The sequence below is a fragment of the Cetorhinus maximus genome, chromosome 9 (genome assembly GCF_964194155.1).
Source record: "Cetorhinus maximus chromosome 9, sCetMax3.hap1.1, whole genome shotgun sequence".
Lineage (NCBI taxonomy): Eukaryota > Metazoa > Chordata > Chondrichthyes > Lamniformes > Cetorhinidae > Cetorhinus > Cetorhinus maximus.
This window is the reverse complement of record NC_135887.1, coordinates 25,432,310-25,447,397: the sequence shown is the minus strand read 5'-3', so window position 1 is coordinate 25,447,397 and position 15,088 is coordinate 25,432,310. Positions and strand designations below refer to the sequence as shown.

General features: G+C 57.2%; 1 protein-coding gene across 1 annotated transcript in view; it reads right to left on the bottom strand.

The window, feature by feature from the left end:
• Positions 1-14,001, bottom strand: part of LOC144684499 (unconventional myosin-Ic-like) — a 56,958-nt gene extending 42,957 nt beyond the window's left edge. Inside the window, exons 1-2 of the mRNA XM_078548326.1 lie at positions 13,647-14,001; positions 12,224-12,458 (exon numbers count right to left, since the gene is read on the bottom strand). The gene's annotated coding sequence lies outside the window, so the exon portion shown is untranslated. The remainder of the gene's footprint in view (positions 1-12,223; positions 12,459-13,646) is intronic.
• Positions 14,002-15,088: the final 1,087 nt, after the last annotated feature.

Sequence of the window (15,088 nt, the reverse complement as noted above, 5' to 3'; positions counted from 1 at the left end):
ATTGGCCGGTCAGTACCAGGCAGCTACAGGAAGCAGGTTACAACCCCGAGCTGGGAAGACTGTGGCAACGATTCCTGTCCTAGAGAGAGCTGGACTGGGCTCAGTACCTGGGTTCCATTTGAAGAAGGGGTCCAGCGCAGAGTGTACTTGAGTTGATGGGGGTTTGCTGTCTGAGGCTGAGGAGCAGACAGAGCAATCGCAATAAAGGATATTGTGCACTGTTCGAGGGCAACATGGCTATGCATATTCCCAGAGAGAGAGGCAGGGGAAGAGAGAGGGCGAGGCGAGGGGCAAGAGAGAGGGCGAGGCGAGGGGCAAGAGAGAGGGCGAGGCGAGGGGCAAGAGAGAGGGCGAGCGAGGGCGAGGCGAGGGGCAAGAGAGCGAGGCGAGGGGCAAGAGGGCGAGGCGAGGGGCAAGAGGGCGAGGCGAGGGGCAAGAGGGCGAGGCGAGGGCAAGAGGGCGAGGGGGCAAGAGGGCGAGGCGAGGGGCAAGGGGGCGCGAGGGCAAGAGGGCGAGCGAGGGGCAAGAGGGCGAGGCGAGGGCAAGAGGGCGAGGCGAGGGGCAAGAGAGGGCGAGGCGAGGCAAGGGCGAGGCGAGGGGCAAGAGGGCGAGGCGAGGGGCAGAGGGCGAGGCGAGGGGCAAGAGGGCGAGGCGAGGGGCAAGAGGGCGAGGCGAGGGGCAAGAGGGCGAGGCGAGGGGCAAGAGGGCGAGGCGAGGGGCAAGAGGCGAGGCGAGGGGCAAGAGAGAGAGGGCGAGGGCAAGAGAGGGCGAGGCGAGGGGCAAGAGAGAGGGCGAGGCGAGGGGCAAGAGAGAGGGCGAGGCGAGGGGCAAGAGAGAGGGCGAGGCGAGGGCAAGAGAGAGGGCGAGGGCGAGGGGCAAGAGAGAGGGGTGAGGCGAGGGCAAGAGAGAGGGCGAGGCGAGGGGCAAGAGAGAGGGCGAGGCGAGGGACAAGAGAGAGGGCGAGGCGAGGGGCAAGAGAGGGCGAGGCGAGGGAAAGAGAGAGGGCGAGGCGAGGGGCAAGAGAGAGGGCGAGGCGAGGGGCAAGAGAGAGGGCGAGGCGAGGGGCAAGAGAGAGGGCGAGGCGAGGGGCAAGAGAGAGGGCGAGGCGAGGGGCAAGAGAGAGGGCGAGGCGAGGGGCAAGAGAGAGGGCGAGGCGAGGGGCAAGAGAGAGGGCGAGGCGAGGGCGAAGAGAGAGGGCGAGGCGAGGGCGAAGAGAGAGGGCGAGACGAGGGCGAAAAGAGAGGGCGAGACGAGGGCGAAGAGAGAGGGCGAGACGAGGGCGAAGAGAGAGGGCGAAACGAGGGCGGAAGAGAGAGGGCGAAACGAGGGCGAAGAGAGAGGGCGAGGCGAGGGCGAGAAAAGAGAGAGGGCGAGGTGAGGGCGAAGAGAGAGGGCGAGGTGAGGGCGAGAAAAGAGAGAGGGCGAGGTGAGGGGCAAGAGAGGGGGCGAGGTGAGGGCGAGAAAAGAGAGAGGGCGAGGTGAGGGGCAAGAGAGAGGGCGAGGTGAGGGCGAGAAAAGAGAGAGGGCGAGGTGAGGGGCAAAGAGAGAGGGCGAGGTGAGGGCGAGAAAAGAGAGAGGGCGAGGCGAGGGCGAGAAAAGAGAGAGGGCGAGGTGAGGGCGAGAAAAGAGAGAGGGCAAGATGAGGGGCAAGAGAGAGGGCGAGGTGAGGGCGAGAAAAGAGAGAGGGCGAGGTGAGGGCGAAGAGAGTGGGCGAGGCGAGGGGCAAGAGACAGGGCGAGGCGAGAGGCAAGAGAGAGGGCGAGGCGAGGGGCAAGAGAGAGGGCGAGGCGAGGGGCAAGAGAGAGGGCGAGGCGAGGGGCAAGAGAGAGAGGGCGAGGCGAGGGGCAAGAGAGAGGGCGAGGCGAGGGGCAAGAGGGCGAGGGGCAAGAGGGCGAGGGGCAAGAGGGCGAGGGGCAGAGGGCGAGGGGCAAGAGGGCGAGGGGCAAGAGGGCGAGGCGAGGGGCAAGAGGGCGAGGCGAGGCGAGGGGCAAGAGAGAGGGCGAGGCGAGGGGCAAGAGAGAGGGCGAGGCGAGGGGCAAGAGAGAGGGCGAGGCGAGGGGCAAGAGAGAGGGCGAGGCGAGGGGCAAGAGAGAGGGCGAGGCGAGGGGCAAGAGAGAGGGCGAGGCGAGGGGCAAGAGAGAGGGCGAGGCGAGGGGCAAGAGAGAGGGCGAGGCGAGGGGCAAGAGAGAGGGCGAGGCGAGGGGCAAGAGAGAGGGCGAGGCGAGGGGCAAGAGAGAGGGCGAGGCGAGGGGCAAGAGAGAGGGCGAGGCGAGGGGCAAGAGAGAGGGCGAGTGAGGGGCAAGAGAGAGGGCGAGGCGAGGGGCAAGAGAGAGGGCGAGGTGAGGGGCAAGAGAGGGGGCGAGGCGAGGGGCAAGAGAGCGGGCGAGGCGAGGGGCAAGAGAGCGGGCGAGGTGAGGGCAAGAAAAGAGAGAGGGCGAGAAAAGAGAGAGGGCGAGAAAAGAGAGAGGGCGAGAAAAGAGAGAGGGCGAGGTGAGGGGTGGGAAGAGAGTGGGCGAAATGAGGGGTGGGAAGAGAGAGGGCGAGGTGAGGGGGGGGAACAGAGGGGAAGAGAGGGTGAGGTGAGGGGGGGAAGTGAGAGGGCGAAGTGGGGGCACGGGGTCGACGGATCGAGAGGAGGCGGGGGTTGAGGGAGTGATGGGGTTGAGGGAGTGATAGGGATTTGGAGTTGAGGGAGCGGGGGGGCTGGGGTCGAGGGAGCGGGGACTGGGGTCGAGGGAGCAGGGGGCTGGGGTCGAGGGAGTGGGTGAGCTGGGGTCGAGGAGTGAAGGGTGGGTTGGGGCTGAGGGGGGAAGGGGCCAAGGGTGGGACGAGGCCGAGGGGTAGAGGGTGGTATAGAGCAGTGGAACAGGTCTGGGGCGACGGGGTTGGGGGAGGACAGGAGCGAGGGAGAAGGGAGCAAGGAGGCATGTCCGGTGGAAAGGAATAGCAAAAATTAATGACTTTATAAAGTGAGAGAGAACAGGAATCGCAAAACAGCAAATGTGGGCAAAGAAAATAGGTCATACACATACCAGGGGACAGAGGGTGAGAGAGAGAGGGAAAGTGTGAGAAATGGAGGGAGAGTGAAAGTGAGGTATAAACAGGTTTTTCAAAAAGACAGCACAGTTTTCAGCAAAGATAAAAACAAAAAGCTAAAAGCTACTGCGGATGCTGGAAATCCAAAACAAAATAGAATTACCTGGAAAAACTCAGCAGGTCTGGCAGCATCGGCGGAGAAGAAATCAGTTAACGTTTCGAGCCTTCATGGCCCTTCGGCAGAACTGAAGCATAGATAGGAGAAGGGAGAAATATAAACTGGTTAAGGTGTGGGGGGGGGGGGAGAGAGAGAGAGAGAGAGACGTCTCTCTCCCCCTCCCCCCGCCACCTTAAACCAGTTTATATTTCTCCCTTCTCCTAACTATGCTTCAGTTCTGCCGAAGGGCCATGAAGGCTCGAAAATTAACTGATTTCTTCTCCGCCGATGCTGCCAGACCTGCTGAGTTTTTTCCAGGTAATTCTATTTTTGTTACAGTTTTCAGCAACTGGTTGTGGGTGGGATGGAAATGATTGTATCAGCAGGGAGACACTTCACTGGATACATTTTTGGCAGTGATCTCTGAAGCTTGGATCAGTGGCTTAATTCTGAAGCTTGGATCGGTGGCTGGTGGCAGTGATCTCTGAAGCTTGGATTCAGAAATTCGTTCCCTCTGTTATAGCTCAGAGCTGCCTCAGGATAAGACCACATACAGCATTTTGCTCACAGCACACAGTTATTTTAAAGTGGTAATTTGCCACATCCCAATCTCCTCCTTTGTTATTACCCTCAGGGACAGAGCACCAGATTGTATTTGCTCCATACAAATACAGTGTATTCATGGGCAATAAATGTCAACCAAATCACATCAGCAAATAGCAGGGACGTGGGAGCAAGTGATATCAGTGGACCAGCACACAAGGAGTTCAATTCTAAAATTGAAATATATAAAGAGTGAAGTGATACATTTACGAGACCAAATACTCCTTAGAAAATAAGAGTATGAATGTGTAGAGGAGCCGAGGGATCCAGAGATACAGATATACAAATCCATCAAAGGAGCAATGCAGGTTCATAAGGGCACTAAAATGTAATCAAAACACTGGGATTAATTCCCAAAGGGATAGAATTGAAAAGTAGACAAGTTATATTAAACTTGCATTGGATCTTGGTTTGACCACACTTGGAACAATGTGAACAGTTCTTGTCTGCATTTTAGAAAAGAATATAGAGGCACTGCAGATGGTGCAAAAAAAAGGTTCACAAGGACAACAGCAGAACCACAAGGATAAAACTATCAGAAAGAAATGAACAGGCTGGCACTCTTTTCACTAGAAAAGAGAAGGCTGAGGGGTGACCCAATCAAGATTTTTTAATTATAAAAGGGCTTGATATGTTAAACTTTGAGACATTTCATTTACTTGTGGGGGAGTCTAGAACCAAGGGGCCATCAATATAAGACAGTCACTAATAAATCCAATAGGGAATCAGGAGAAACTTCTTTACCCAGAGAGTGGGGAGAATGTGGAACTCACTCCCACAGGGATGGTTACATTGAATACTATAGACACACTTAGGGGGAAGCTGGATAAGCACATGAGGGAGAAAGGAATAGAAGGACATGGGGATAGGGTGAGAGGAGGCTCATGTGAAGGATAAGCACAATGGAATAGACCAGGTGGGCTGAATGGCCTGTTTCTGTGCTGTAAAAACTTTGTAATACCACATAGTTGCACCAAACTGGAACTAGTCATTTAGTTTCAGTGCTTCCAGGAACAGAGCTGGTCACAAACTTCACAAACCGCCAATTCCCTGCCTCAGCCTCTTCCTGCAGGGTTCATACACCCACAGACAGAGCTCAGAGTAAGTGCTGCAAACACAGGGAAGGTCCATCTACAAACACATTTAGAAATTTGTGTGATTGCTTCTCCCACCAGCCAGGCACCGATGAGCAGGCCACTGGCCCACTGCACTGGCACAGACTGCAGCCTTACCATCACAGCAACATTTATCCCTCAACCAACATCATTCAACTAACATCACCTCATTGTTGTTTGTGGGAGCTTGCTGTGTATGGATTGACTGCTGCGTTTCCTACAACAGTGACTATATTATAGCTAATGGAGTGCTTCTGTAAAGTGCTTTGGGACATCCTGTGGTGGTGAAAGGCGCTATAGAAATGCAAGCCTTTCTATTACACATTTGCCTTTTGATCCCAACATTCTATCAACAAGACACACAAACTGTCAGTACCAGCTCTAGAACATCAACAAGACTGGAGTGAATCGTCCCCTTTACCCACTGTGTACTGCCCATGAACAGAAGCTGACACTGACAAATAAACACAGACCATACAGTATCAGACTGGAGTGAATCATTCCCTTTCATTCGCTGTGTGCTATTTGTGGATTTTAAATGTAAACTTTCTGAAAACTCCCACTGTGACCCCACCCCAGTCTCTGGACTAGAGTCACCGCAAAACTGTTCAGTTCCAAGCCATTTTTAGATATTTCCTTAATATGGTGCATTTAAAATCTGCTGGATCTGTGACAATGCAGGAATATTCTGGTTTACAGGACCAGCATTGTGAAAGGTCTACTTCAACATCTGTGTTTCAGAAAAACAAGAGGAAAGGAATGCAGATCGTAGTGAGGGAGCCAGCAACTAACTAGGATTACATCAGCCTGGGTCACCAACGCAGAATATTTAGCAATGTCCAAAGAGCAGTCTCGGACAACCCTCCTACCTCGGGACAGTGGAGCCTCTCCTTCCTTGGGACAGTGCAGCTTCGGCCACCTCTACCTCCTCGGGACAGAGCAACCTCAGCCCCCTCGGGACAGAGCAGCCTCAGCCCCCTCGGGACAGAGCAGCCTCAGCCCCCTCGGGACAGAGCAGCCTCAGCCCCCTCGGGACAGAGCAGCCTCAGCCCCCTCGGGACAGCGCAGCCTCAGCCCCCTCGGGACAGTGCAGCCTCAGCCACCTCTCCTGCCTCGGGACAGTGCAACCTCAGCCCCCTCGGGACAGCGCAGCCTCAGCCCCCTCGGGACAGTGCAGCCTCAGCCACCTCTCCTGCCTCGGGACAGTGCAACCTCAGCCCCCTCGGGACAGCGCAGACTCAGCCCCCTCGGGACAGTGCAACCTCGGCCGTCCCTCTCTCTTTGTCTCGCTCTCTTCCTGGGACAGTGCCGCCTGGGCCCTCTCTCCCTCTCTCTCCCTGGGACAGGGCAGTCTGGGCCCCCTCCCCCTTTCTCTCTCCCTGGGACAGTGCAGCCTGGGCCCTCACCCCCTCCCTCTCTCCCTGGGACAAAGCAGTCTGGACCCTCTCTCTCTTTCCCGGGGACAGTGCAGTCTGGGGCCCTCTGCCTCTCCCTGCCACAGTGCAGCCTGGGCCCTCTCTCTCACTGGGACAGTGCAGCCCGGGCACCCCCCCACCTCTCTCTCTCTTCCTGGGACAGTGCAGTCTGGGCCCTCTCCCTCTCTCCCTGGGACAGTGCAGCCTGGGCCCTCTCTCTCTCTCCCTGGGACAGTGCAGTCTGGGTCCTCTCTCTCTCTCTCCCTGGGACAGTGCAGTCTGGGTCCTCTCCCTCCCTCTCTCTCCCTGGGACAGGGCAGTCTGGGCCCTCTGCCTCTCTCTCTCTCTCTCTCTCCCTGGGACAGGGCAGTCTGGGCCCTCTCTCTCTCCCTGGGACAGTGCAGTCTGGCCCCTCTCTCTCTCCCTGGGACAGTGCAGTCTGGGCCCTCTGCCTCTCTCTCTCTCTCTCTCTCCCTGGGACAGTGCAGTCTGGCCCCTCTCTCTCTCCCTGGGACAGTGCAGTCTGGCCCCTCTCTCTCTCCCTGGGACAGTGCAGTCTGGGCCCTCTCCCTGAGACAGTGCAGTCTGGGCCCTCTCTCTCTCTCTCCCCGGGACAGTGCAGTCTGGGCCCTCTCATTCTCTCTCTCTCCCTGGGCCAGTGCAGTCTGGGCCCTCTCTCTCTCCCTGGGACAGTGCAGCCTGGGCCCTCTCCCTCTCTCTCTCTCTCCCTGGGACAGTGCAGCCTGGACCCTATCTCTCTCTCCCTGGGACAGTGCAGCCTGGACCCTATCTCTCTCTCCCTGGGACAGTGCAGCCTGGACCCTATCTCTCTCTCCCTGGGACAGTGCAGCCTGGACCCTATCTCTCTCTCCCTGGGACAGTGCAGCCTGGGCCCTCTCCCTCTCTCCCTGGGACAGTGCAGCCTGGGCCCTCTCTCTCTCTCCCTGGGACAGTGCAGTCTGGGTCCTCTCTCTCTCTCCCTGGGACAGTGCAGTCTGGGTCCTCTCCCTCCCTCTCTCTCCCTGGGACAGGGCAGTCTGGGCCCTCTGCCTCTCTCTCTCTCTCTCTCTCCCTGGGACAGGGCAGTCTGGGCCCTCTCTCTCTCCCTGGGACAGTGCAGTCTGGCCCCTCTCTCTCTCCCTGGGACAGTGCAGTCTGGGCCCTCTGCCTCTCTCTCTCTCTCCCTGGGACAGTGCAGTCTGGCCCCTCTCTCTCTCCCTGGGACAGTGCAGTCTGGCCCCTCTCTCTCTCCCTGGGACAGTGCAGTCTGGGCCCTCTCCCTGAGACAGTGCAGTCTGGGCCCTCTCTCTCTCTCTCCCCGGGACAGTGCAGTCTGGGCCCTCTCATTCTCTCTCTCTCCCTGGGCCAGTGCAGTCTGGGCCCTCTCTCTCTCCCTGGGACAGTGCAGCCTGGGCCCTCTCCCTCTCTCTCTCTCTCCCTGGGACAGTGCAGCCTGGACCCTATCTCTCTCTCCCTGGGACAGTGCAGCCTGGACCCTATCTCTCTCTCCCTGGGACAGTGCAGCCTGGACCCTATCTCTCTCTCCCTGGGACAGTGCAGCCTGGACCCTATCTCTCTCTCCCTGGGACAGTGCAGCCTGGACCCTATCTCTCTCTCCCTGGGACAGTGCAGCCTGGACCCTATCTCTCTCTCCCTGGGACAGTGCAGCCTGGACCCTATCTCTCTCTCCCTGAGACAGTGCAGTCTGGGCCCTCTCCCTCTCTCCCCCTGGGACAGTGCAGCCTGGGCCCTCTACCTGAGACAGTGCTGTCTGGGCCCTTTCCCTCTGTCCCTCTGGGACAGTGCAGTCTGGGCCCTCTCCCTCTCTCTCTCGCCCTTGGCCAGTGCGGTCTGGGCCCTCTCTCTCCCTGAGACAGTGCAGTCTGGGCCCTCTCATTCTCTCTCTCTCCCTGGGACAGTGCAGTCTGGGCACTCTCCCTCTCTCCCTGGGCCAGTGCAGTCTGGGCCCTCTCCCTCTCTCTCTCCCTGGGACAGTGCAGTCTGGGCCCTCTGCCTCTCTCTCTCCCTGGGACAGTGCAGTCTGGGCCCTCTCTCTCTCTCTCCCTGGGACAGTGCAGTCTGCTCCCTCTCTCTCGCTCCCTGGGACAGTGCAGACTGCTCCCTCTCTCTCTCTCCCTGGGACAGTGCAGCCTGGGCCCTCTCTCTCTCTCTCCCCCTGGGACTGTGCAGTCTGGACCCTCTCCCTCTCTCTCTGGGACAATGCAGTCTGGGCCCTCTCCCTCTCTCTCTCTCTCCCTGGGACAGTGCAGCCTGGACCCTATCTCTCTCTCCCTGGGACAGTGCAGTCTGGGCCCTCTCTCTCTCTCTCTCTCCCCCTGGGACAGTGCAGTCTGGGCCCTCTCACTCTCTCTCCGTGGGACAGTGCAGTCTGGGCCCTCTACCTGAGACAGTGCTGTCTGGGCCCTTTCCCTCTGTCCCTCTGGGACAGTGCAGTCTGGGCCCTCTCCCTCTCCCCCTGGGACGGTGCAGTCTGGGCCCTCTCTCTCTCTCTCCCCGGGACAGTGCAGTCTGGGCCCTCTCCCTCTCTCTCTCTCTCTCGCCCTTGGCCAGTGCGGTCTGGGCCCTCTAATTCTCTCTCTCTCCCTGGGACAGTGCAGTCTGGGCCCTCTCCCTCTCTCTCTCTCTCTCGCCCTTGGCCAGTGCGGTCTGGGCCCTCTAATTCTCTCTCTCTCCCTGGGACAGTGCAGTCTGGGCCCTCTCCCTCTCTCTCTCTCTCTCGCCCTTGGCCAGTGCGGTCTGGGCCCTCTAATTCTCTCTCTCTCCCTCGGACAGTGCAGTCTGGGCCCTCTCCCTCTCTCTCTCGCCCTTGGCCAGTGCGGTCTGGGCCCTCTAATTCTCTCTCTCTCCCTCGGACAGTGCAGTCTGGGCCCTCTCTCTCCCTGGGACAGTGCAGTCTGCACCCTCTCCCTCTCTCTCTCTCCCTGGGACAGTGCAGCCTGGGCCCCCTCCCTCCCTCTCTCTCCCTGGGCCAGTGCAGTCTGGGCCCTCTCCCTCTCTCCCTGGGCCAGTGCAGTCTGGGCCCTCTCCCTCTCTCCCTGGGCCAGTGCAGTCTGGGCCCTCTCCCTCTCTCCCTGGGCCAGTGCAGTCTTGCCCCTCTCCCTCTCTCTCTCTGGGCCAGTGCAGTCTGGGCCCTCTCCCTCTCTCTCTCTGGGCCAGTGCAGTCTGGGTCCTCTCCTTCTCTCCCTGGGCCAGTGCAGTCTGGGCCCTCTCCCTCTCTCTCCCTCTCTCCCTGTGCCAGTGCAGTCTGGGCCCTCTCCCTCTCTCTCCCTGTGCCAGTGCAGTCTGGGCCCTCTCCCTCTCTCTCCCTAGGCCAGTGCAGTCTGGGCCCTCTCTCTCTCCCTGTGCCAGTGCAGTCTGGGCCCTCTCCCTCTCTCTCCCTAGGCCAGTGCAGTCTGGGCCCTCTCCCTGGGACAGTGCAGTCTGGGCCCTCTCTCTCTCTCTGGGACAGTGCAGTCTGGGCCCTCTCCCTGGGACAGTGCAGTCTGGGCCCTCTCCCTCTCTCTCCCTGTGCCAGTGCAGTCTGGGCCCTCTCCCTGGGACAGTGCAGTCTGGGCCCTCTCTCTCTCTCTGGGACAGTGCAGTCTGGGCCCTCTCCCTGGGACAGTGCAGTCTGGGCCCTCTCCCTCTCTCTCCCTGTGCCAGTGCAGTCTGGGCCCTCTCCCTGGGACAGTGCAGTCTGGGCCCTCTCTCTCTCTCTGGGACAGTGTAGTCTGGGCCCTCTCCCTCTCTCTCCCTGTGCCAGTGCAGTCTGGGCCCTCTCCCTGTGCCAGTGCAGTCTGGGCCCTCTCCCTGGGACAGTGCAGTCTGGGCCCTCTCTCTCTCTCTGGGACAGTGCAGTCTGGGCCATTTGCTGCCAATCTCAGCATCACCACATACATGTGATACCTTCAATAATTCATTTTTTTGTCATCTGAACCATATGGACGGACTCAAATCGATTCATTTAGTCAGTGCAGCACTAAAAATGAAAAGAGTTGGAGGAATAAGATTGTAGTACAAAATCTGAGGACTACTGTTGGCACAGGCACGATGGGCCAAATGGCCTCCCATTCTGCAACATCCATGACTTTATTGCATAAGCCCTCACAATTTGTGTTAGACATCTATCCTTCCCAGTGCTTGATAAAATAAAAGCCTCAGAACTCCAAATTACTCAGAGGCATCAGTCACCAGGGGAAAGCATTTTCCAATGTTTGACTGGGAAATGGTTTAAAAATTGTGAGCAACGGGTTAAGTGCTTCAGGAAATGCTAAGCTCCAATTCCAGCACTGTTACGAAGCAGCCCACGCCAAGCCAGGCCCGATAGCGGTTAAGGGTGCCTACAGTTTACGGAGGTGATAAGACTGAAGTGGGAACATTAAAGTTGGACCAAGACTCATATCACCAGCAATTAAAGTAACAGCACTTCAACCCAAAAGACTCCCTATTTAGATTGGTCTTCGTATCTTATACTATGGCAGTTAGAAATGGATTTAGTTATTCATTCATGGGATGTGGGTTTCACTGGCTGGGCCAGCATTTATTGCCCATCCCTAGTTGCCCTTGAGAAGGTGGTGGTGAGCTGCCTTCTTGAACCGCTGCAGTCCATGTGGTGTAGGAACACCCACAGTGCTGTTAGGGAGGAAGTTCATGATTCAAACATGGCAGCCTCTGGCACTGAACTTGCCAATTTATCTACAGGAAAAATACTCATGTGGGGGGTTCATCTCTGGCTCTCTATCTCTCCATTCCAACTTTACTGTTGACGTTTTACTAAAATTGTCATTGCTCCTCCAAACTTTACCCACAAACTGCAAACACCCTCCCCCACACTTGCCCCCCTCACCCTCTTCCTCACTTCCCCTCCCCCACCCCCTCACCCTCCCTCACACTCCCCACCCCCCCCCCCTCGCCCTCTCCTCCCACCCCCCCACTGCCTGCCCCCAGGACTGTTAAAAGTCAACCACATTGTTGTGGGTCTGGAGTCACAGGAAGGGCGAGTAAAGACGGCAGATTTCCTTCCCTAAAGGTCATTAGTGAACCAGCTTTCCATTCAGGAACTATTGGATTGACAGTAGGACCTGCCTGAAAACCCACTCCAGTCCATGTTGTGAAGCTTTTCATGACAATCAGTTGTTTCATGGTCCCCATTATGGAGAGTTAATTCCATATATTACTATTTTTTAATTAATTTAATTTAAATTTCCCGACTGTCATGGTTGGATTTGGACTTATATCTCTGGATCATTATTAGTTCAAGCCTCTGGATCACTACTCCAGTAACATTACCACTATGCTACCGTTCAATGGACAAATACTGCTCACCGCCCAATCTTTATTTTTTTCACTTTTTGCAGTTTATTTTTAACAAAACATTTACAATTTAGTTTTCATCAACGTTAATTGTCCAATAGGCAGAATATTTAAAATGCTTTATCAATGATGCCTTAACAGAGCCTCCTTAACACTAACAGGTTGTTCGCACAGTGACCCAAGAGTCAGTATGGACTTGACCAAATCCAGCAAGGTGACTCTCACAGCAGTAAAACCTTCCAAACGTGTGATCCACCATTTCAAAGGGCAGTAGGTACAAGGGAACACCATCACCATCCTAACTTGGACATATATCAGTCATTCCTTCATCATCACCACATCACAGTTTGGGAATGGGTGTACCTTCACAAGATAGACTCCAGTGGTTCTGGAAGGTCACCATCACCTTCTCAAGGGGCAGTGAAGGGCGGTCTCGCCAGCAATGCTCAGATCCCGAGAATTAGCTTTTTTAAAAGCTGTATCTACAGGATGGGTTTTCAGGAAGGTCCTGCTCACAGAGCAATTGCTCCTGATGGAAAGCTAGTTTGAAGTGTCACCTGCCTAAGATGCTAATTGACTTCTACACTTTCAGAGGCTGGTTGACTGACTGCCTATATTTGCTTTTAACAGAACTGTATTTTTGTACTCCATGGCTAGAATGACAATAGGAGGAACTTGATGCAATGCTCTTTATGATGCACTTTAATTTACAAGTTTTGATCCTAGTCTCCCTGTGTTTGTTCTGGTTCCAGATTCCTGGTTTGCTCTACAAATGTAACTGGCAGTCAGAAGCACTCCAACACAGATCTGCAATGCTTGCTACCCCCAACCCCAGTCAACAGATAACCAAATCTCAGATAAATCAGCATTAAAACCTGTCATACTTCAAACTGAGAACCACAGAGACAGCAACAACTGTAACTGTTCAAGAATTGGAAAATAACAAGACCCCTCACTCAGGAAACAAATTAATCTCAACACACAACAGGTTACAAAGTGTCAGCATTTCTGTTCATTGAATCTGGGCTGGGACCTGACTCTAGCTAAACCCTTGACCAGAGGAGGGGAATGTCCCAACAGATCCAGACCATAAACCAGCCCAACCCAATCCAGTCCAGCTCAACCCAACCCAACTTAAATCAAATCAATCCAACTAAACCAAGACCAGCCCAGCCTAGACCAGACCTAACCCAGCCCAACCCAACTAAACCTAGATCAGATCTAACCCAGACCAGCCCAGCTAAACCCAGACCAGCCAAGCCCAACCCAACTAAACCCAGCCCAGCTAAACCCAGACCAGCCCAACTAAACCAAGACCAGCCCAGCTAAGCCCAGACCAGCCCAACCCAACTAAACCAAGACCAGCCCAGCCCAACTAAACCCAGACCAGACCTAACCCAACTAAACCCAGACCAGACCTAACCCAGCCCAACCCAACTAAACCTAGACCAGATCTAACCCAGACCAACCCAGCTAAACCCAGACCAGCCAAGCCCAACCCAACTAAACCCAGTCCAGCTAAACCCAGACCAGCCCAACCCAACTAAACCCAGACCAAACCTAACCCAGCCCAACCCAACTAAACCTAGACCAGATCTAACCCAGACCAGCTAAACCCAGCCCAGCCCAACTCAACCCAGACCAGCCAAACTAAACCCAGACCAGCACAGCCCAACTAAACGGAGACCAGCCCAGCCCAACTAAACCCAGCTCAGACCAACTAAACCCAGACCAGACCAACTAAACCCAGCCCAACTAAACCTAGCTCAGACCAACTAAACCTAGCTCAGACCAACTAAACCCAGACCAGCTAAACCCAGCTCAGACCAACGAAACCCAGACCAGACCGACACACAACCCAGAGCGACCCAGGTCAGCGAGCCCAGTCCAGTCCAGTCCGGCTCCACCCAGTCGAAATCAGATTCCTCACTCCTGGAGTTTCTCATACACCGGGTTAGGGGGAAGTTTCTTATCTGAAGCCAGGCCCCGTTCCGGTCGAGTCCTTACCACAGCCCGGCCGCTGCGGAACTTCATCCCGGCCGCGGTCCCGCTCCGTTCCCGGTCCGGTCCAAAACAAAACTCCTCTCCCGTTAAATCCAGTGAGCGGTCATCCCGGCAGTGAGCCCGGAGACGCTCCCTCTCTCTCTCACTCACTCTGTCATTCACTCCCTTATTTCTCTTACTCCTTCACACACCCACTCTGCTTCTCTTACTGGAATTTTTTCTCCTCAGAAAAAAACAGCCAAAAAATAACACAGCAACAAGCCGACCAACCAGAGCAGGGTAAACAGGATAGAGTGAGACACAGAGAGAGAGGATAGAGTGAGAGGGAGGGACACACAGTCAGGGAGAGAGATCCAGAAAGAGAGACAGGCGCAGAGAGAAAGCCAGAGAGATGATTGAGAGAGAGCGAATAGAGTGAGAGAGAGGGAATAGAGTGAGAGAGACACACACAGAGAGCCAGAGAGAGAGAGAGAGAGAGGGGGGGGGGATGGGGTAGAGAGAGGGGGGGGATGGGGTGGAGAGGGGGTGGGGGATGGGGTGGGGTGGAGAGGGGGTAGGGGATGGGGTGGAGAGGGGGTAGGGGATGGGGTGGAGAGGGGATGGGGTGGAGAGGAGAGGGGGGTGGGGAGAGTTGGGAGGGGGGTGGGGAGAGTTGGGAGGGGGGTGGGGAGAGTTGGGAGGGGGGTGGGGAGAGTTGGGAGGGGGGTGGGGAGAGTTGGTTGGGAGAGTTGGGAGGGGGGTGGGGAGAGTTGGGAGGGGGGTGGGGAGAGTTGGGAGGGAGGGGGTGGGGAGAGTTGGGAGGGAGGGGGTGGGGAGAGTTGGGAGGGAGGGGGTGGGGAGAGTTGGGAGGGAGGGGGTGGGGAGAGTTGGTTGGGAGGGGGGGGGTGGGGAGAGTTGGGTGGGGAGGGGGGGGGTGGGGAGAGTTGGGAGGGAGGGAGGGGGGTGGGGAGAGTTGGGAGGGAGGGGGTGGGGAGAGTTGGGAGGGAGGGGGGTGGGTGGGGAGAGTTGGGAGGGAGGGGGGTGGGGAGAGTTGGGAGGGAGGGGGGTGGGGAGAGAGTTGAGAGGGAGGGGGGTGGGGAGAGAGTTGGGAGGGAGGGGGTGGGGAGGGAGGGAGGGAGGGGGTGGGGAGGGAGGGAGGGAGGGGGTGGGGAGGGAGTTGGGAGGGAGGGAGGGGTGGGGAGGGAGTTGGGAGGGAGGGAGGGGGTGGGGAGGAGGGAGGGAGGGGGTAGGGAGGGGGTGGGGAGGGAGGAGGGAGGGGGTGGGGAGGGGGAGGGGGGAGGGAGGGGGTGGGGAGAGAGTTGGGAGGGAGGGGGTGGGGAGAGAGTTGGGAGGGAGGGAGGGGGTGGGGAGAGAGTTGGGAGGGAGGGGGTGGGGAGAGGTTGGGAGGGAGGGAGGGGGTGGGGAGAGAGTTGGGAGGGAGGGGGTGGGGAGAGAGTTGGGAGGGA